Genomic DNA, 19,961 nt, shown 5'->3' on the forward strand with positions numbered 1-19,961 from the left:
ACTGCGAGCTGAGGCCTCAGGGCTTCCGGCGAGCTCTGCTGGTGCAACTTGAATCTGCGAGCACCTGGCAGGTCCGTGTGCCATGCTGCGGAAAGATGAGCCTGATGGGAAGCTGCCTTCCTAAGTGTGTTGTCTACTAAGAGGGACGCGAAGGTGGCCCTGGTCTGCACTGTCCTGAGAGTTCTCATGGAATCAGGGCACTTCCGGGACTACAACCTGAGGCATCTTGAGAGCCAACACTGGCACAGACGTTTACCCCTGCAAGGCAGATGTCAGGGAGGAAATAGTAAAGAGGCTCAGAACGGCTGCCTTGGGAGGATTAGCCCGTGGCAGGTCTTGCAAGAGTATCTAGGCTTGGCCCCTTGGGTCCTGCGACCCTTTCAGCTCCCACAGTGCATGAGCTGGCGGGCACTGAAAGTTGTTTGTGCCTTAGCAAAGCGCTTCTTCACATCTGAGCGCTTTGCGCAAGACCCTAGCATGGCAGTGACTCGTGAAATGTTTTATTTGAATCGAATCCAATCCTTGCTAGGTAATGAAATCACTGGAAAATCGGAACCTCATTATATTGAAGTTTAGCTTGACAATAGAAGTACTAGCCAATTTTCAACCCCCCAAACAAAAATCCTTTGTTAAGTGATAAAATATTTATGTGAATTAGCATCAAGCCCTGGGAGGGCATTAACACCCGCATTACTAACTCTTGTCGCTGATAGGGCGGACTCGCAGGCAATGGGAGCATTTGCAGGTTTTCTCTCCCAGCCTTTTCCTGAAAGCTGGGGCTCGCCTGCGCCAGGGAATAAAGGGCCAGGGAGCACTTAGATTCCTCCCTTTGCTCTTCACATTGTGACAGTGAACAAGGCTGACTTCATCCCACAGCTGGATTGATATGCAAATTTAGCCCGACTAATTGGCTTCCCCAGCTGTCTCCAGAGGGCGGATGTATTCTTTATAAAGTGCTGTCTAGGGCTGCATTGAGAACATCAGAAATACTTAATTGAATATCAATGAATCTTTATAAACCAATAATGACAGGGAGCCTGGGAAGCATGATGTAGATCTGCTGTATTGAGAGGAGGGGAGCCCTGATTTGAATTTGTGGGAAGTGAAATTTTCTTTGGATTTTTACAAAACCCCGTTTAGGCTTCTTTGATCTGAAATCCTTGAAAGCCTTGCTGGTGCCTTCTTGAACATGTCATGCAGTGAGGGTAAGACATGGGCAAGTGTCCGGGGTCCCTGGCCCCTCCTCCTTTCCCAATTCAGTGGCACTCAGTGACTGCAGGAGCAAGCCTTGGCCCACAAGTTAGCAGGAAACGTCCCCTCTCCTCGCACAAGTCAGCCTCAGGGTCCTGGCAGTGCCAGCAAACTGAGCAGACCTAGGTGCTCCAGTGTAGGGCAGTGGGAAGAGCCCCAAAGGGTCTTCTGGGTCCTGGCAGAGCTGCCCTTTGAAGTTAGGCCAGCGGAGATCTTCACTTTATGCCCCCCCCGCCGGACTCCCTAATCGTCATATCCTGCAAACATGGAGTAGTGAATGTGCAAAATCCCGCGGGGTTAGCTGGGGCTGAACTGATGTGGCCGCACCCTGGGGCCAGGCAGTACCTCTCTGACTGGGGCTTTTACTTTCTCTTGTCCTAGGAGACAGTGAGACATTGGAAGGTACCTTGAAGACATCCTAGAACAGTGCAGTATTACTCACAGAAATAGCCTGCGATTAATGGGGCAAAACAAAATGTCTCTATGCAGCACCCAGTATATAAACATTTATTATGTGTTAAGGGTGTTGTTTCTGATCTGGAAAAAAATTTATTTCTCCCATAAAGTCAATGGAATAATTGGATAATTGTTAACTGCAGGCAGTTATTAATAAAGGTAGTCCTCCCAGCATACCCCTAAACAAGTTTTGATTGTCTCAAGTTTAATGTGTAGCATTTAAAAAGTGATGTAGGTATGTAAGTATGCGTAAACATGGACAAATATCTTTAATATATTGAGAGTTTTAAAAGTCAATCGTAGAATGATATATCTTATAAGATTTTTTGAGAAAGTCTTACATAAAACATCTTTATTACATGTGGTTGCTAGAAGAATAACCAAAATGTTGATATTTAAGTAAAATAGTAGCTGCTTCATTATTGGAGGGCATTTTTCTCCCTTCATTTAAAAAAATTCAACAAAGAACCTAAATCTTTTTTGAGTAATCATAAAATTAAAATTGCACTTTAATTTAATGAAGAAATGCAAACAGAGTTACATGTAAGGGAATAACTGATAAAAGGAGAAATGAAAGTGATTTAGGCAGAGGAAGAAAGCGCAGAGTAAGTTTGATAAGCCTGATTCCATAAAAAGAACTAAAAATCAAGAAAATCATCATAAATAAATTGCAGGGTAAATTACAGATTCAGAATAATATTCCCAATGTGGCTGTGCACACACACACATGTACGTTACCTGCCTGTGGGGTAGGATTATATTTTTTGCCTTTTAGTCCCAGCAGATCTCCACTGAATCAACCCCGCAGCTATCCCTGCATATCTGTAACTGTGCCTCTTTCTATGTCAAAGATCTGGGAAGTCAGTAAGAAACAATAAGTATATAGCTCAGGGGCACAGCGCCTGTCTGGCAAGCACAAGGTCTTGAGTTCAATTCCCAGTACGACAAAAGAAAAACAAAGAAAAAAAAAAAAAAAGAAAAGATGAACTACTCAGAAATGTGAGCAAATGATATATGGCAGAAAATTCACAACAAAGATATACCAGTGTCAGCATGCGATCCTTATTGAGAACTGGCCCAGTGTAGTGGCTCATGCCTGTAATCCTAGCAGTTAGTAGGCCGAGGCAAGGAGGATCATCTAGGCTACATAGTGGGTTGAAGGCCTGCCTGAAGTACTTAGTGAGACCCTGTGTCATAAAAGTAATCCCCCTAAACAAAACAAACAAAACAATAAAACGTACACATTTAAAGTCACCCTAATTATTGTCTAAATGGGCAGTAAACCCAAAACCCTCTGGTCAGCCTAATTATTGTCTAACTGTGCAGTTTATCTAAGTACGCATGGACAGTTGTGGCTTTATAATATTTCATCGCCTTTGGTGCGGGAATTTTACTTAATTGGCATCTATCATAATCTGCTTCCCAGAGAGATGTTCAAAGATTTATGTGTGTTACTCATAATTGCCTCAAATTAAGAATGATCTAAAGCCCACCAACAGCTGTTTAGTTAAACATATTAGTTAATTATGCTATTGCTATATAAATTCTACATTTTTTAAATAAAATGACATTTTAAAACATTAAAGAAGGATAAATTTGAGTCATTGGTAGGAAAATGGATGCACCACGAAACTACAATGCTAAGTGAAATAAATCAGACACGCAAGCTTAATTATTGCATGGTTTCTCTTATAGGAGAAGCCCAAACTCTAGGGAGCAAAATACAAAATATATAGCAGGACATAGGGAGATAGGTCTTTTTGCAAGAAGGAAAGGGCCCCGAGATGGGAGGAGGGGGAGGGGGAGAGGAGAGGGGGCGGGGGGAGGGGCGAGGGATGAAGAAGGAATGGAGACGTGTTCTGCACACGCATCAGCTCTGCGCGAGGAATGGGATCATTATGTGCGGCAAACACGGACAAATGAGAAAGCCCCAGTGCGTGTGGGGGAGGGGATCTGGAGACGGAGGGAGGGGAGGGGCGAGTTCAATCCCTCTACCTACTCCTACGGTGAATGCAAACAGTACATACTACCAGCATAGACTAATAAGGCACTTCACAAGCTGAAGGCTGATATCGGCGCCATGGCAGAATGCCCAGGCCGCCCGAAGGAAAGGCAACCACGGTCCAGAGTACAGAGCCGGGATGGAGGTTACTCCTGTCCCTTGGGTGACTGGTCTTAAAGACACCGACCCTGACACTGGAACCTCGCCTCCTGGCCTGGGCCGCCCTCCCAGTCTTCCTGGGCAGGCACCCGCGGACACATCTCCGCGCTGGCTCGCTCGTCTGTCTGCGCTCCACGGTGCCCGCTCCTGCCAGCTGCTCTGCCCTGCGGCGGCGGCCGCCGCCCTTCCCCCACCTCCCTCTGCCTGCTCTCTCTCTGCTCCGCTTCCTCAGTGACCTCGCCCACCGCCCTGTGTGCTGCGGAATGTTTACACCGGGCGGGCGGTTTCACAGGCACCCTCAAATCCGCCTTCCGCGTTTTGTTTACCGGTATCAGCACACGTAGCTTCAGGCGGCGGCCACTATCTGATTCTCTGTCTCTCTGTCCAGCGCGCACACACAGAGGCATGGCCACTTTAACCCCCTGAATGGTCAGGGCCGTGGCTCTCTCAGTCCTGGACCCCTGGCACCTTGCATAGTGTCTGCTGTCCAAGTTGGTTCTTGATTCAACGAACCAGTGAAATTACTGATCTTCTATTTGTAATAATTCTTTTGACCTTTTAATGACTTATTTGCATTTTTAATACAGAGAAAACCCCTAATATTGCCTGAATATTTCCCTGAACATTTAGGGAAATATTCAGGCAATAATATTTCCTGAAAGTATCTGTCAGGGAAATATTATAAAGAAAACCATCAACACTGCCCCTTATAGCCCCTCCAGTCCCCACACAGGGTAATGTTCATCCCTAAGATATTGTGCTATATGAACTTCTTTACTTTTTTCTGTATTGCAGTCCAGGCTTGCATGAATATGTAGCTAGACAAAAATACATTTATTTTGAAAAATAAAATTTTAATCATGTTAGACATTTAAGACTGCAATTTATGATTTCATTTAATACCATTAATACAAATCTGTGTATAAACCCATTCTCTGCTTTTTATTGGCTATCTAATATTCCATGTTTTGGATATGTTGCAATAAATCAAAGCATTTTCTATTGATAGACGCTTAAGTTTGTCCTATCTTTTTTTTTTTTTTTTTTTGGTCTGACAGGTTTTCTTTTATGGTTACTTTTTTAAGGAGAAAAACAAAAAAATAGAAAAAGTGTACAAGTTATACAGAATTTCAGAAAACATAAACAGTAGGAAATCACTAGTTAATAGATTGCATATTGTTATGTTACAAATAGTTGTTCATGTTACAAAATTAAAGCATATAAAGTAGACTTTCAAACAGACTGCAAGTACTTGTGTTCAATGATCCAACAAAACTCAGTAACATGGTTGTCTATCTTATACACTTAAATATATATGCAGTTATATTCTTTAGAGCACTTTCTTTTCCTTTCTTTTGTACAATGACAATTACACATTTTGGGTTTTATTACTCCCACAGTTCTTATTACTTTTTTGGGAAGACAGTAAAACCAAATGTGATATAACAGAATAGAGTCAGTCAAATCAGAAGGATTTTGTGCTATCTTTATAAACTACTTGCTCATGTATTACTAGACACAAATACATTGGCTGTTAATGTTTGTTTCTGACTTGTTTTAACATCATCCTCAAACATACACTTTTATATGTATGCAGTAATATTTTTGTAGAACAGATTAAGAATTCTTGGAAATGGAATTTCAGTGTCACAGGGACTGCAGATATAAAATTTTACATTTTGTATTTCTTAATCTGTAAATGACTTCTCAGTATTCTTCATCCAGCTTTTGATTGACATTAAAATGTTTATGCTTGGAAGAATTATTAACTCTTAGATATTTTGTGATTATTTGTCTTGATCTGTTGCTTGTCCTTTTCCTCTTTGTATGTATTTTATCATATAGTCTTAAGGCTTTTCTGTGGTCATATTAATAATATTTCAGTTTTGGCTTCTGGGTTCAAGCATTTTTACCTCAGGGTAAGAAAAGAGTATTCTTTTGCATTTTCCCCTAAAACTCCACAGCTTCGGGCTGGGTGTAGCACATGGGTACAGTGGTTGCTTAGCATGCCTGGGTTCAATCCCCAGTGCTACAGAGCAAACAAAAACTGTATAGCTTTATATTTACATCTTAAATTCAGCTGAGTTTTGCATAATAAGTGGATTAGGGCTCTGAGCATGTTTTCTTCCAAGTACTGTGTAGGTATTTAATCATCTCTGTGCTGTCTCCGAAATCCTGATGTTACCATGGATCCCACTAATATACAAATGTATGTTTATTTCTAAAACATTCATTATGTTCCCCTGATCAACTTAACTACTTCTGTGCTGGGACCACAGTGTTCCCACTGCTGAGGCTCTGTGCTGGATTTTGACCTTTAGTGCATATGTCATTCATTATTATTCAAATTTTCCCCTGTTTGAAATTTCATTAAATCTTCCAGAAGAAATTCAGAATCATTTTGTAAAGTTAAAAAAAATTACCATTGATACTCTGAAACACGTTTTCATATTAACTTGTAAAATATCTGTGTTCTCATTTTATTAATAAGGCAGGTGACATGCAGACCAAGGATGGGGGAGGGTCCACAACAGAATGACAGAGACAGAGGGAGAGAGGAAGGAGGAGGAGGAGGAGGAAGTCGGTGATGAAGAAGACAAGGACAAGTAGAAGGTAATTGAAGCAAGAAGGGAGCGCTGGGGGGTGATGAGCTGGGACCGCTGTGCTCAGGGAAATGAGCTATCAGGGAAGGAGCACCTGGCCAGGCTGCCAGTTACATATCCTCGTCCTCGGGAGGTCCTTACTGAACGCTCCATAGCTCTGAGTGAGAGCGCAAGTCATTAGGCTCTTAACTGTTTCCAGACCCTCAATTTCTCAGCGGCAGGCCAGCTCCGGGAAATGAGGGTGATTCCCAGCCACTTGCTCTAAGTCAGAGGGCGTTTGGATAATGCACTGTGGCAGCCTCTCTAGCGTCTGCTAGATGGAACCGCCAGCAAAGAACCAGGAAGCCCAACACCAACTCACCAAGGGACCTTGGGCCACTGGGGAAATCTTCAGCATCCCCCTTCTCAAATGCGCAGTCGGGATGCTACCTGATTCCTGCCCCGTTTCCCTAAACCACCCCTGGAAGGCTAGGCCAAACAAGGGGTCACTTGAGTAAACTGACAATGCAGTCACCACAACGGTGGTGGTGGCGGTGGCGCGCGCACAGTTTGGAGGCAGAGGTGGTGTAGGCCTCCAAACACAGGTAGGAGGAGAGAGATATCTAGGGGCTCAGGGAAGCATAAGGGGCCTTGGGCAGGGAGGAAACTGCTAGGCCAGTGCCCCAGGGGCCGAGGCTGTAGGGGAGCCTGCAGATGGAGAGGGGGAAGGAGAGCAGGGCCACACTGCTGCCTCGCGGCTCTTTAGTGTCCTAAGGTGGGCGAGACAGGTAGGAGCCTCTACAGCACACCTGCTCTGGGGACAAGAGCAGCTGTTCCCTCACAGACCATCAGGTGGGGACCCTGTTACTAATTTGATTGCAACTGACTCACGGGACCCATGAACAGTAATTCGAGTTCTGGTGAGTTAGAGCTTGCTGGGAGCCTCAGATGAGCAGGGCAATTTGATTTGTGCTGGAGGCTCAATGGGGAGCCATGGACAGCCCTGGGCAGGGAATCGGGCCATTCTGTGCAGGAACGAAATGTGGACCTGGTTAGGGAGAACTGTCACAGGAGGAGAAGCTGACAGCTCAGGAGTGCCCCAGGCGTGCAAGCCCTTTCAAAGTCCTGGGGGCACAGTGTGGGGCTCTCTGGCTGGGGTCAGGCAGAGCTGGTGTGAGGCCAAGTCTGCTTATTTTTATTTGGAGTTCATTTTCCAGGATGCACAGGTGGCACCACTAGGGGACGAATTGCACAGGATTGCATCTCTGATGCTTTGGGAGAGATTCCATAACAGCACAGTGCAAGGCAGGAGAAAAAAGCCCTGATTGTTCTGATTTTGGTTTGCAAATTATTTTTAGCACAGTTGCTGGGGACAGCCAAAGACAGGGTGAGGTTTTATATGAAACCACTTTCAGGACAAGGGCCTTTGGTGGGCCTGCAGCGTCCCTGGCCCAAGGGCATTGAGCAGAAGCTTTGTCCCAGAAGAAAGGGAGGATGAGTCAGCCGGGCTCCCCGCACCAGGGAAAGGGGAGAGAGAAAGATGGGGACAGGCAGGAGGGAAGGCGAATGAGGAGGAGGCTGGGCACGAAGTGTCAGTCAAGGTGGCTGACCATGGGGCCAGGCTGGAGCTGGAGGACAGCAGCCTGAGAAGGGAGATTTGCAGGAGTCCGCTGGGAGGGGAGAAAGGGCTGGCTGGAGGGGGTGACAGAGTTGGGGAAGACTCAGAGAAAGCACTCAACAGACTGGGCCTTGATGGACTCAGAATACCAGAGGTCGCCTGGTGGAAAGAGCTGGAGGGAGGCGGGGAGGGGAGCCCGGGGCGGTCAAAGGCAGACTCCAAGGACTCATTCAAATGACACAAACACAGATCACAACTTTGCTAGGAACATGTTCAACAAGTGGGTAAGAATGTAGAAGGCCAGAGAGGTAGCGGCTGGGGCCCTGGGAGAAGAGAAAAGGGATGTCACTTGAGCACAAGACGAGGCTGAATACAAAGAGGAGAGTGTATTGTGGGGGAGGCCAAGGGGGCCGGGGGCTCCTCACTAGGGGGACAGCGAGGAGAGCCAGAGCGGGAGGCTGGATTCTCATGCACTTCGCATTTTCTGGGACCTGTCAGATGGGTGTTTCAAGATGCACAATTGTGAAGGTGAATTAGGGAGGAAAAAAAAGCAGCATTGTGAACATGAAAAGCGAGAGAGATATGAAAAGGGGACATTATGGGAGGAGACCCCACTGCCCTGCTAGGAGGAGGCGCCCAGGAGGAAAAGGAACTCACCGTCCACCCTGCACAGAGAGGCCTGGAGGGAGCGGGCTGGCACAGCTGGGAACCAGAGCTGATCCGCAGTCCAGGCTCCGGAGCGTGGACAGTCCCGGAGACGTGTGGTGAGGTGCGTGCTTAATGCCGATGAAGGACAGGCTTACAGCGGGTAAAGGCAAGGTTCTTTCTGGTTTATCACAGCAGAAGAAGTAGTCTGCGTGAATGCAGGGCCCCGTGTGCAGAAGCCGCTCTTTGGAGAGCCATTGTTATGGGCCAGGCTAGCTCTGCCAAGCAGAGGCCAAGGAACCATCAAGCCTAGAGTGTCTGACTTGGACGGAGGCCTTTGGCAGTGGAGCTGATGGCCAAGGGGGGCCAGCATGGAATCCTGCCTCAGGGGAAAGGGTTTCTCACCTGCAGAGCTCACAATAGCAGCTCCTCCTTGTGGAGTTGTGGGAAAAACTGAGTCAGCACCGGTTCTGTGCTGACCCAGGGGGTGTGGGGCCTGGTGCTGTCCCACGGCTGCCTCTGGTGAGAAACTCTGTTTGGGGACCGGTGTCTGTAAAGCGCTGTGCACAGTGTCCAGGATGAGGCCCATGCTGAGGACGATGGACTTTCCGTTCAACCTTTTCATTTCCAGAGCGAGTCATCTGCACACGGTCATCCATTGCGTCCAGGGAAGATGACGCAGCTTCAGTCCCGTAGGGGAAGTTTGTTGCCATCAGTTGAACAGCAAGAGAAGGGTGACCTAGGGGAAGGCAAGATCTCCTCCCTCTGGAGGTTCAGAGCAAATTTCCTCAAGGGAAGGTTGTGGAACTGCCTTTTCGAAACTGCCCAGGGTCACTAGTTGAAAGAGAAGACTCCTGGGGGTGGCCTGGAAAGCTGCATTTAGGGAGTCCTGCGGGTGAGCTCCTCAGGGCTCACGTTGAGAGCAGCTGTAGGACTTAGGGTGCCCTGTGCAGCCCACTGCTCTTTTCTTTTTATCTTATGGGAAAACAGTAAAACAAAAGTCCATAAAAAATAACAGGGGAATAGCAGTAGTTAATACATTGAGTATCGTTATCTTTAGAGCAGATGCTCAGAGTACAAGATATGGATGTAAAAATTCTCTAAATAAGGTTAAACACAAACATGTGTTTCCGATGCGCTAAGAGAAACCAGTGGAATGACTGTCCTTTCCTTTCCCTTCCTTCCTCTCTCCTCTCCCCTGTCCTAGTTCCATGTTCCTTTTGAACTGCTCATTCCCCTTCCACAATATCTATTGTACAGTTTGGACCTTGTTTATTCTTGCAGTTTCTCACACCAGAAGCAGTATGACTTTTATAGGGAAACGGATGCACCTTGAACCATACTCATAAGTGAAACAAAGCAGACTTGCGTGTGTAAACACCACATTGTCTCCGCGGCTCTCGGTGATGAGCTGTCTTCAGTCGGGCCTTACCCGCCCCTGTTCTCTTCAGCTGCTGTCACTTGAGGTCTCCTAGCAGGCTGAGCCTTGGTCCCAATGTGAAGGCCCACTTTGGCTAAAGGCGGACCATCTGAAACCTGCAATCCTAAAGTTGTAAGGTCAAGGCTCCCTCTGCCAAAGCTCCTGGTGCCCTCAGCCCTGCCCTGAGGTTGGTCCTTCCTTTATGGTGGCCCATTCTCCCACCAAGAGGATGAATCCTCAAAGTGGGACTTCGCTCCTAGGAACAGTAACTTGCTATTGTCCTCAGCCAACTCAGCAGCCACCACTGCACCTGTAGCTGTTAGGTCCCAAGTTTCCTGGCTGCTCTGTGCTGCAGAGTCACCCAGGAGTCCCCTCTTTGTTTTATAATATTCCAGCAAACACAGCACGGACACAGATGAGGTCAATACCAATGGTAGCCTCAGCTCTGGGGTGTGGCCCCGGAGGATCATTCTACTATTCCATCCTTTTTTCTGGCCATTTCTAAGTTTTCATGGTAACAGAAAAAGAAGCTGGGTTCTCCACCCAGAATGCTGACTTCCTACAGATGCAAATTACATGGCTGTAAGAAATTAGTGAGTTTGAGCCAGCTTATGAGAGCCGACTGTTGAATCTGGGGCAGTTTTGTGAGCTTGTTGTTTACTATGGGCGCAGGAGCATCCTGCTGAAAGCAGCTGAGATGGGAATGCTTACTCCATGGAAACTGGAAAACACTGGCAGTCAACACTTGATTTATTGTTTGGACCTAAATCTGTAGCAGAGAACGCCCTCCTTTCCCAGCCAGTCTACTCGGTGTGTTAGGGGCCCAGGTAATAGCGCTGGTTACAGTTCCTGTTACTTTTATTCCTTAGAAATGGCTGGTCCCTGTGATGCGTATTATAAGAGCCAATTCCCAACTGATAATCCATTCTGTCTCTGTACTGCCTGCCTGTGTGTCCCATATAAGCCCCAGACAAGCTGGGCCTGATAGTTTGGGAGTGATCTTGATCAGTGTCCATCGATGTGAATAAATCCACCTCCAAATCCTGGGTGTCATTTGAGTGTTTCTGTTTGCCTTAGTAAAGAGATGCCAGAAGTATTGTTGCATTGTGACATTGTGTCTGTAGTCACTGTGCTTATGGGTGGCACCAGTATTACGAAAGTATTCTTCCAATGTCTGAAAGCCATGTTTTGATTCAGTAAAAAGTCATATGTACCTATAACAAACAAGTGAATTAAAGAAATTTTTATTGGTATGTTTCAGTACATAATGATTACATTCGACATGGGCAGCTGGTGCCTGTGTATCACACATCTTAATTCCTTTTTTAAAATCCCGTCTCTTTCCCCTCCCCCTCCTCCTTCTCTTAGTTTTCTTCCCATATGTTAACAATTTATCTCACTATTCCTATTGTCTTTTATCTTGCCCTTCATTTATATGTTGTTTCTCATATAAAGGAAAAATATGATATTTAAGGTTGTCTGATTTATTGCACTTAGACTTGTAGTCTCAAGCTGTATCCATTTTCCTACACATGACTCAAGTTTGCCTTCCTTATGGCAGAGTGGTTCTCCACTGTATATAAATACCACACTTTCTGATCCATTCATCTGTTAATAGATATGCAGGTTGCTTCCAAGACTGAATTGCACTGCTATAGACATGGGTATGCAGAGATCACTGTAACATGATCTCTGTAAGTCTTTTGGGAAGACACCTAGAAGGGAAATAGCTGGGAATTTCTAGGTTTAGTGTTTTGAGAAATCTCCACACGTGTTTTTAAAGTGGTGGGCCAGTTTATACTCCCACCACTAATGAAGAAGGATTCCTTTTTTCCCACACCTTACCAGTGTTTGTTATTATTTGATTTCTTGATGACAGCCATGCTTTTTGCAGTAAGATTGAGTCCCAGTGATTTAATTTGCATTTTTTGAATGGCCAGCAATGTTGGGCCCCTTATCCTGTATATAATTTTAGTACACATTTGTAGTACATAATAATGCTGTTGAATATTTTTTATATATTCATTTGCCATTTGTACTTCTCCTGAGAAGTGTCTACACAGTTCATTTTTCCCTTTCTGTCTTTGGTCTTTTTGAGTTAAGGTATGTCTATTTAGTTTAGGTTGGACTTCAGCTCAGTTTGTATCCCAAGGTGGCCTTGAACTCACAGTAATCTTCCTGCCTCAGCCTTCCGGGTGCTAGGATAATAGGCATGAGCCACCACACCCAGCCATCAGTTTTCCATTTTTGATTGGGTATTTTAATTTGGGGAGTCTAATCTTTTTTGTTCTTAATATATCCTAGATTATTTGATAAGTAGCTAGAAAAATTTTCCCATTCTGAGCAGTTGAATTTTTGTCATACATAATTCTAAAGCTAAAAGATGTTTCAGTTTAATGAATATAATTTGTATGAAGGTGAAACAGAGCTAATCTGTAATCCTGTATCAGATTTAATGCCAATACATTTACTGAGAAAAAAGCGATTTGGGATGTAGTTACATTTGTCGAAACGTGGTTGCATTGCAGATGTAGATTGGCTTTGAATAAAAGACCTTAGTAAAACAAGAATATTCTGGGAGGATCAATTGACTACATGAACTGTATAGTACAGAGTATTGTATATGTTATCAGTACTCATAAGTTGTGTAGTACAATTGTGTTGATTAGTAAAAATTTCTATTTATGCTAGCATACCACTACTGTGAGAAAAAAAAAATTTCCTACAAATAAAACAGCTGTTAAATAGCTGCAGTAAATCAGCTGAGAACAAACGTAGGAAGGCTCAGGATTTATGTTTGTTATAGGCACACTTATCTGGTCATCTCGGTCTTAGTTTCCGGATTGTGTGGAAATAAGCAGAGAATGGGACAGCAAAGCCTCAGAATGCAAGAGAATTCCCCCTCATGACTCTAAACGTCTTCAGAGAGAACTGCTGAACTATTATGGCCTTGTCACTGAACAACAGTCAAAGTAGAAATCATTACGAGAATCAGAAACTGTTCTGCTGCATTAGAGAAAGTAAATAAAACTGTGGACCTTCTTATATGTATGTACATACAGACCTGTGTACTCATTTTCAATAAATAGATTCTTCTCCTTCGCCTACTTCTCCCTACTGTGCGGGTCCTTGTCGTCTTTGGAGTGCCGTTCCCTGACCTCCCCTCCTGGGCGTCCTCCTCCGTAGGCTCTCCCAGCCTTTAGCCGCTGTCCACAGTCCCCTTCCTCTGAGCTTCCAAAGCTCTTCTTTATCCTTATGGGACTCCGTGCACTTGCCAGTGATGAGTACTCTTTTGTTTTTCACTAGTGCATGCTAGTGATACAGAGTGGCGAGGTTCATTCAGGGAATTCAGAGCACGCATTTGACATCCCCTGCTTATTTAAAACCCATCACCCGTCACTCCCTATCCTTCCTCAACGTCCTGATCCTCTTCTTATCTCCCAACGTCTAGCTTCCAGTTTCTTGGCGTTTCTCCTTAGTTAAATCAATTAATGTTTAGGTTTGTTGTGCAAGAGAAAACATATTTGGCTTTCTGATTCTGGCTCATTTCATTTGCTATCATGATCTTGAATTCCGTCTATTTTCCTACAAAGGGCATTTCATTCTTTTATATGACTGAGTAATCCTCCATGGTGTATACACACCACATTTCCTGTATCCGTGCATCTGCTGATGGCATCAGCTGTTTCCATAGCTTATTTATTGCTAATTGTGCCACGCTAAACATGAGTGTGCAGGTGTCACTAGAGAGGACTGCTTCTGATTGTTCTGGGAGTATACCAAGAAGAGGTATAGCTGGATCCAATGGTATTTTTACTTTTTATCTTTTTGGGGAATCTCTCTGTTTCTCTGTGTTCCTTGGCCTGCAGGTAGCATCTCCTCCGTGTCTTCACAGTGTCCTCTCTATAGGAATCTTTGTCTAGATTTGCCTTACGATCCTGCACTAATAAAGCCATTTTAATGTCACTAGTTCTGTGAGGACTCTATTTCCTTCTCATACTACATTCTGACGTAGGAGGGGTTAGGGCTTCAACATATCTTTTTGAGGGGTGCAGGGAAAAACAAGTCAACTCATCACACTGAGCACAGATAATTGTCAGCCAACTTTAACACTGCTCGGCTTACTTTCTGATGGCACCTTCTAACGGAGTTCTGAGGGAAGTCCTAAATCACCTTCTTATCCAAAGTCTGCCCTTCACACCAGCACATTCCTGTGTGCTTCCTTCTCAGAAAAAGGAGGCAAATTGCAGTGCATAATGACATCTTCCTGGGCTTGTTGCTGTTGGGGCTAACGGGTGAGCGGAATTTCTGAAACTCCATCTACTCAATGAGAGGCTGGATCTGGCTCCGGGGATCCCTCTTGCTAATCTGGCCAGATTTCACAGTGAGGTCATCAGGCCAGCAGCACTTGGTAATGCCCATTCCCAATGTCCCCATTGCCTAAAAAGGTGGCTTTTTAATTGTATTCCCCTTTGGGCTTCCGGCCATTCCCTAACCCTTCTGCCGTGGCTCTGTGGGCTACCACCATATTTATGTTTTCTTTTGAACCTCAGTGCAATTTCCCTTGGGAGTTACCTTATTCTTTAGTTATCCTTAGTGACCCTGAGATGGCTCCTGAACTATGTACTTCCCCTTTATACCCGTGATTCTCCAACTTAAGTAGCAGGCAAAACAGATTAGTAATTGAACTACAATCTAGACCAGCAAGTAGGGTAGTATGGACTTAAAGTTGGTGGAGAAGCGTACGGTAGGCGGTTTAGACGGATGGTTCACCAACTTTACTATCATTCATAAGTGCTGGTTTCCAGGTGTCACCACAGGTAATTCCGATTCGGGAGGCAGGGGGCGGCCCCAGGATCAAATTATGAGAAACGCGGAGCCAGAGCATGGTGCCTGTCTGGGGGCTGCACCCCAGAGCCAGAGAAGTCAGGCCCAGATCACTGGGGCCCTGACAGCCAGAAACCCTCAGCAGCAGGCAGGGCGCTCCACCAGCCCTAAGTGATCCCCAGAGCCATCAGAGCACTGCCTGCTGGGAGCATCCTGGTGACCCCAGAGAGCAGGAGGAGCCAGCGGGGAGTCGGGGAGCTGCAAGGCCCTGGTGCAGGAGCCCCGGGAGGCTGTGGTGATGAAGGCTGGGACAGGGCCTCTCCCCTCTCCCAACACATTCCCGATGCATGGATGCACCTGGGAAGCAGAGGGCCCCTTCTGAGAAACCAGGCCAGGCAGGAGAAGAGCAGCTGCTCTCTCTCCTGTGGCAGGCGGAGCTTTGCCAATGACTTATTGTGGTCAATTCCCACAGCTGGGATTACCCACATAACCTGCTACCGCCCTTCAGGAGAGACCTGCAGCGTTGCTTGCTTTAGGAGGTCAGCTCTCTGGAGGTGTTCATGGGGCTCATTTGCTGTGTTTGGAAAGGTTAAGGGAAGCTGCCAGTTTGCTTTTTGGGAAGCAGAATGTTAGTGCTGCAAGACCTTACAATGGCTGAAGCTTGTGTTCATTTTACAGATGGAAAGACTGAGGTTCAGAGAAGAAGTAGTAGTTTGAAAGGAAACATCCAGAAGTTTGAGCAGAAAGAGTATCGTCTCTCAGTATTCATTGTTGTGCACTGCAGGCCTGGCATTAATAGTTTAATGTGAGAGTACAAACTTTGGACTCCTCATAGACCAAATGTGTAACTGTGCAGCAGGTTTTAATCTTTTAAAAATCTTTTTCCTGCTACTTTCAAGAAAATGTCCTAAGATTTGTGAGCACCTCCTTACGCTGACCACTTTCTCAGGCACAGGATGGGTGGGAAAACATTGGGCCGAACACACTGCGATCAGCTCTCTCTGCTCTCAGGAAGCAGAGTGCTCCTTTGAGACCCTGAACAGCTATCACAGGGCCACCTGCACGAAGTTCAAGATAGTCCGGTACCATTTTACAGTGTATTCATCATGACAGGCAGGGAGTTAATGGCTGGTTAATTAGGGCCATCCACATCAAGATTTATATTCTCTGTGTATTTTATGGTATGCGTATCATCTACCTACTGCACATAGGAGGCTGATTATAGGGCTTACCACAGTGGAAGCAGGGCAGCATGAGAAGCCTGTGGAACACGGGTTTGTGCTCAGTAAAGAAGCAGCTTCCTGCCTTTTAGATGTGTCAAATCAGCAGGACATTCACTAGTGAATTTATCCTTCTTCATGGAGAGAGGAGTACTCCATTTTGTGAAAAAAATCCCACGTCCTTATCCATTCATCCTACAATGGGCATCTGCGTTGTTCCAAAGATAATCTGACACTTTGGACTTCCTAGAAAAAAAACAGGGGGAGACACTTAAAGTCCTAAGTGCAGGGAAGGGACAGACAACTTAAGGAATATTCAGAAACCTGCACTGAAAGCTGCATGGAAGATCCCAAAATGCCATCTTAGTATGTGACAGAAAGAGAAGCTAGTTACATACACATGTGCACGCGCACCCCCCCCCAGTCTTTGGTTTGGGTACCGTTATGGAATAGTCAGCATGACCGTGCAGTCTTCGTCTGCACAGCCACCAGGGAAGGCTGGCCAGGCAGCTGGAGCAGAACCCTCCTCCTCGTGGGTAGATGTGAGAGGCCCTGCAAGCGTCACAGTGCTTGCGAAGGGAAGCATCAGCCAGAGCTGGGAGGAAAGGGCGTCCGGAGCCAGGCACAGACACCTGAAGAGTCACCACGGCCCAAGGGCACGTACTGGGTTCCACTGTATGCTTTCAAATCAAAGGGCCCCAAGGCGGGGTCCCCTCCTGCTCCCTGGCAAGACAACTGGGGGCAAGTCACTCAATGTAGGATCAAATCAATTGGCTCCTCTGAGTTCCCTCATCGCTGTGCTTTGATTTATGCCTACACATTTTCTCTAAGTCTCCTAGTTTGCATCTCTCTTTGGAAATGTGACCCCTTTACTGACCATCAAACAGGATGAAGAGCAAGAAAAAGGATACTTTGTTTATGTCCTGGCCCCGATTGGTTCATTCTGAGTCAGAGTCCAGGGCTCTTCTAGACAGACATCTGGGAACTTTGTGATTAGGCCTACTGGCATGGCAGGAGCGTTTTCCACATGACAGGATATAGGTTGAGGCCAGGGTATAGAAAATGCAAGTCAGTTTGGGGCAAGCCCTGTGTACCATGTTAAGAAACTTTATCCTCTCAGCAGTAGGGAGCCTTCCAGGTCACCATGGGGAGAAGGGCGAGCAGGTGCACCTGTAGGTGGGAGAGGAGAGAATGGAGAAGAGTGGTCCAGGTAGGGGGCTGTCACAGGTGCCTTACTGAAGAGAGCCACGACTTCTTACTCAAATCTTTGCAAGACCACTTGGGAAGTGACACTGAAGAATGACTTCAGAGCTTTGAAAAATGATTTATTTGGATCAACAGCCACAAATTTGAGGGCTTTTGTTCATAGGAAATGGTAGAGCAAAATATTGATGATTCATTTGATTTTGCAGGTTATTAGTTACTGGAAAATACAGAGTGAGATTGGGAAAGCCTTGGGCAGAGTACAACAGCCGCCCGCCTCTTCCTTCCCCACACAGCTCTTGAGGAATTCCAGAGTCTATTATCAGTACGGTTTAAAGGCCAATGAAGAAACAATCTTTTTGTAAAGCGACAAAGAACAGAGTTTGAAAGCTGGTCCAGGAGAACGTTAGAGGAAACACTTGTTTCAGTGAAAGGCAAATTTTGCTATTGGCATGCATTATAAAAAAATACTGTAGGTTGCTTCGCAACCTCTAAAGCCTGGCTTCAACGCTCAGATGTGGGCAGCACTTTGCCAAATGCACCATGTGTCGTTAACTGGGTGGTTTAGGAAGGGAACAAACAAAAAATCCCTCTAAGTAAGATGTGGCTCATAGCGACAGAGTTCAGTTTTACTACGTTTTCTAGACTTCTGAATGGAGGCTCAGGATACTCTCAAATGGAAATCACTGTACTCATTCATTTCAAAACTGCTGGACCACATGATGAGGGGTGTCTTTGAGGAAATTGCTTCACTGAGGAAAAGAGGAGCAGGAACTCCATTCCAGATAGCTCTGCCCATTGACAAATTGCTACTTCATGGGGTGACACAGTGACGACAGGAAGAGAGTTTGAAATCCTGCCTCTGATGCTTGTAAAGTGTGTGGCCTTGGGCAGGTCACTTCATGTGTCTGAATATGCCAGCCTTTCATAATAATCCCAGCCTGTCTCCAGCATGAAACTCTGATGTAGACTCCGAAGAAGTCATAGGGCGGGTGCCACACACTGCAAAAGCTGAGATGGTGGTAAGGGGGAGCCAGACTGAATTGTGAGAAGCTTACTTTTCATTTATTTTTATTGTAAAGAGAATAAAATCTAGCAAAATAAAATAGAACAAAGCCAATCCAAACAAAGCAGTGAAGGTGATACAGAACTTCAACAACGGCTACCACAGTGTATCTTGTTATCATCACAATAGTTGTCCATACTACCAGACTTAGTAAAATCAAATCAAATAGAACAGAATAAAACAAATTAAAACACAGCATTAAATAAAACAATAAATTGGAAAAAAATAAAACACTGGAAAAACTATTGGATTTCAAAAACAAGATAGAAGGAAGTCCCTCATAGTTTCATATTGCATGCAGTTATCCTCCTAATAGATGCTCAGACTACTGCCCTTAGTCTGCAAAGTCACTCAAACAATACGAAGCTTTAGCTGTTTCTGTACCTCAGTTGCTATCAACTCAGCATTTCTTCCGAACCAGCCAGTTGCTTATTGGTGGTGGCGGTGAGCGGGGTGGGGGTGAGGATGGTTCTTGATTCTCAGTTTGCGTGCCTTTGGCTCATGCACAGCTTTTGGGAAGGGCGAATTGGCTTCTTGTTGTACTCCTCCCAGATCCAGATCCAGCATGGTTTCTGTCGATTTCATTTATTTTTAAACAATTGTCAGCGCTGGTAAAGTGCTGAATGTTTATTTAGTTACTCCACGAACTTTTAATTGGCTCTTTGCACTCAACGAGTACAAAATTGAATGGTAGAGAAGCAACGGCTCGTTCATGCGTATCCTGTTGTAGGCACTTTGCAAATGCTGGCTGCAAGAGCCTGCAAGGTGGGATTTTCTCCTGTGAACCGTTAACCTGCATATGGACGCTGGAAGCCCCGCTGCCCTCCGCAGCACCTCTTCACATTTCTGGATTGCTCTGGATTGCTCTGGCCCTTCTCCATCCCAAACACTGCCACCATCTCGAGTGACCTTGGTTTCTATGGGGATGAACTAAGTACCCAGCACCCAAGCTTCCACTTCTTGAGCTCCCCATCTCCAGCGCCCCCACCCGTGCATTTGGCGTGAGGACTCGGGAAGGTATCATCACATGACCTCCATCTGTATTGCAGAGCATGGACTTATATGGCTTAAATAGTATCTGACCTCAACTTTATTTATTTATTTATCCCCAAACTTCCAAGGAACAAACTTTCAGTTTTCCTATCCATCAGCTTAGGCTCTCTGCATGGTTCGTGCATGATCTTTTCTTCCTTTAGCTTTCTGCTTTTTTTTGGGATAGTCTCGCTCTGAAGTTCAGGCTGGCCTTGAACTTGCTCTGTAGCCCCAGGATGGCCCTGTGCTTCATCCATCCACCTGTCTCAGCCTCCTGAGTGCTGGCATTGGAGATGTGTGGCACCACAGCTGGCCTGTGTATGGGTAATCCTAGCTGTCCACTTGTTTGGAATGAGAGATTCCCAGGGGATTGGAAAAGCACATTTTGGGTGTGTCTGTGAGGGTGCTTCTAGAGATGATTGCCACGCAAGCCAGCCAACTGAGGTGGGAAAACCCCCCCTGAATATTGGTGCCATGGTC

Source organism: Cavia porcellus, unplaced genomic scaffold, assembly GCF_034190915.1.
Source record: "Cavia porcellus strain 051 isolate PalLab524CR breed Dunkin Hartley unplaced genomic scaffold, mCavPor4.1 scaffold_3, whole genome shotgun sequence".
Classification (NCBI taxonomy): domain Eukaryota; kingdom Metazoa; phylum Chordata; class Mammalia; order Rodentia; family Caviidae; genus Cavia; species Cavia porcellus.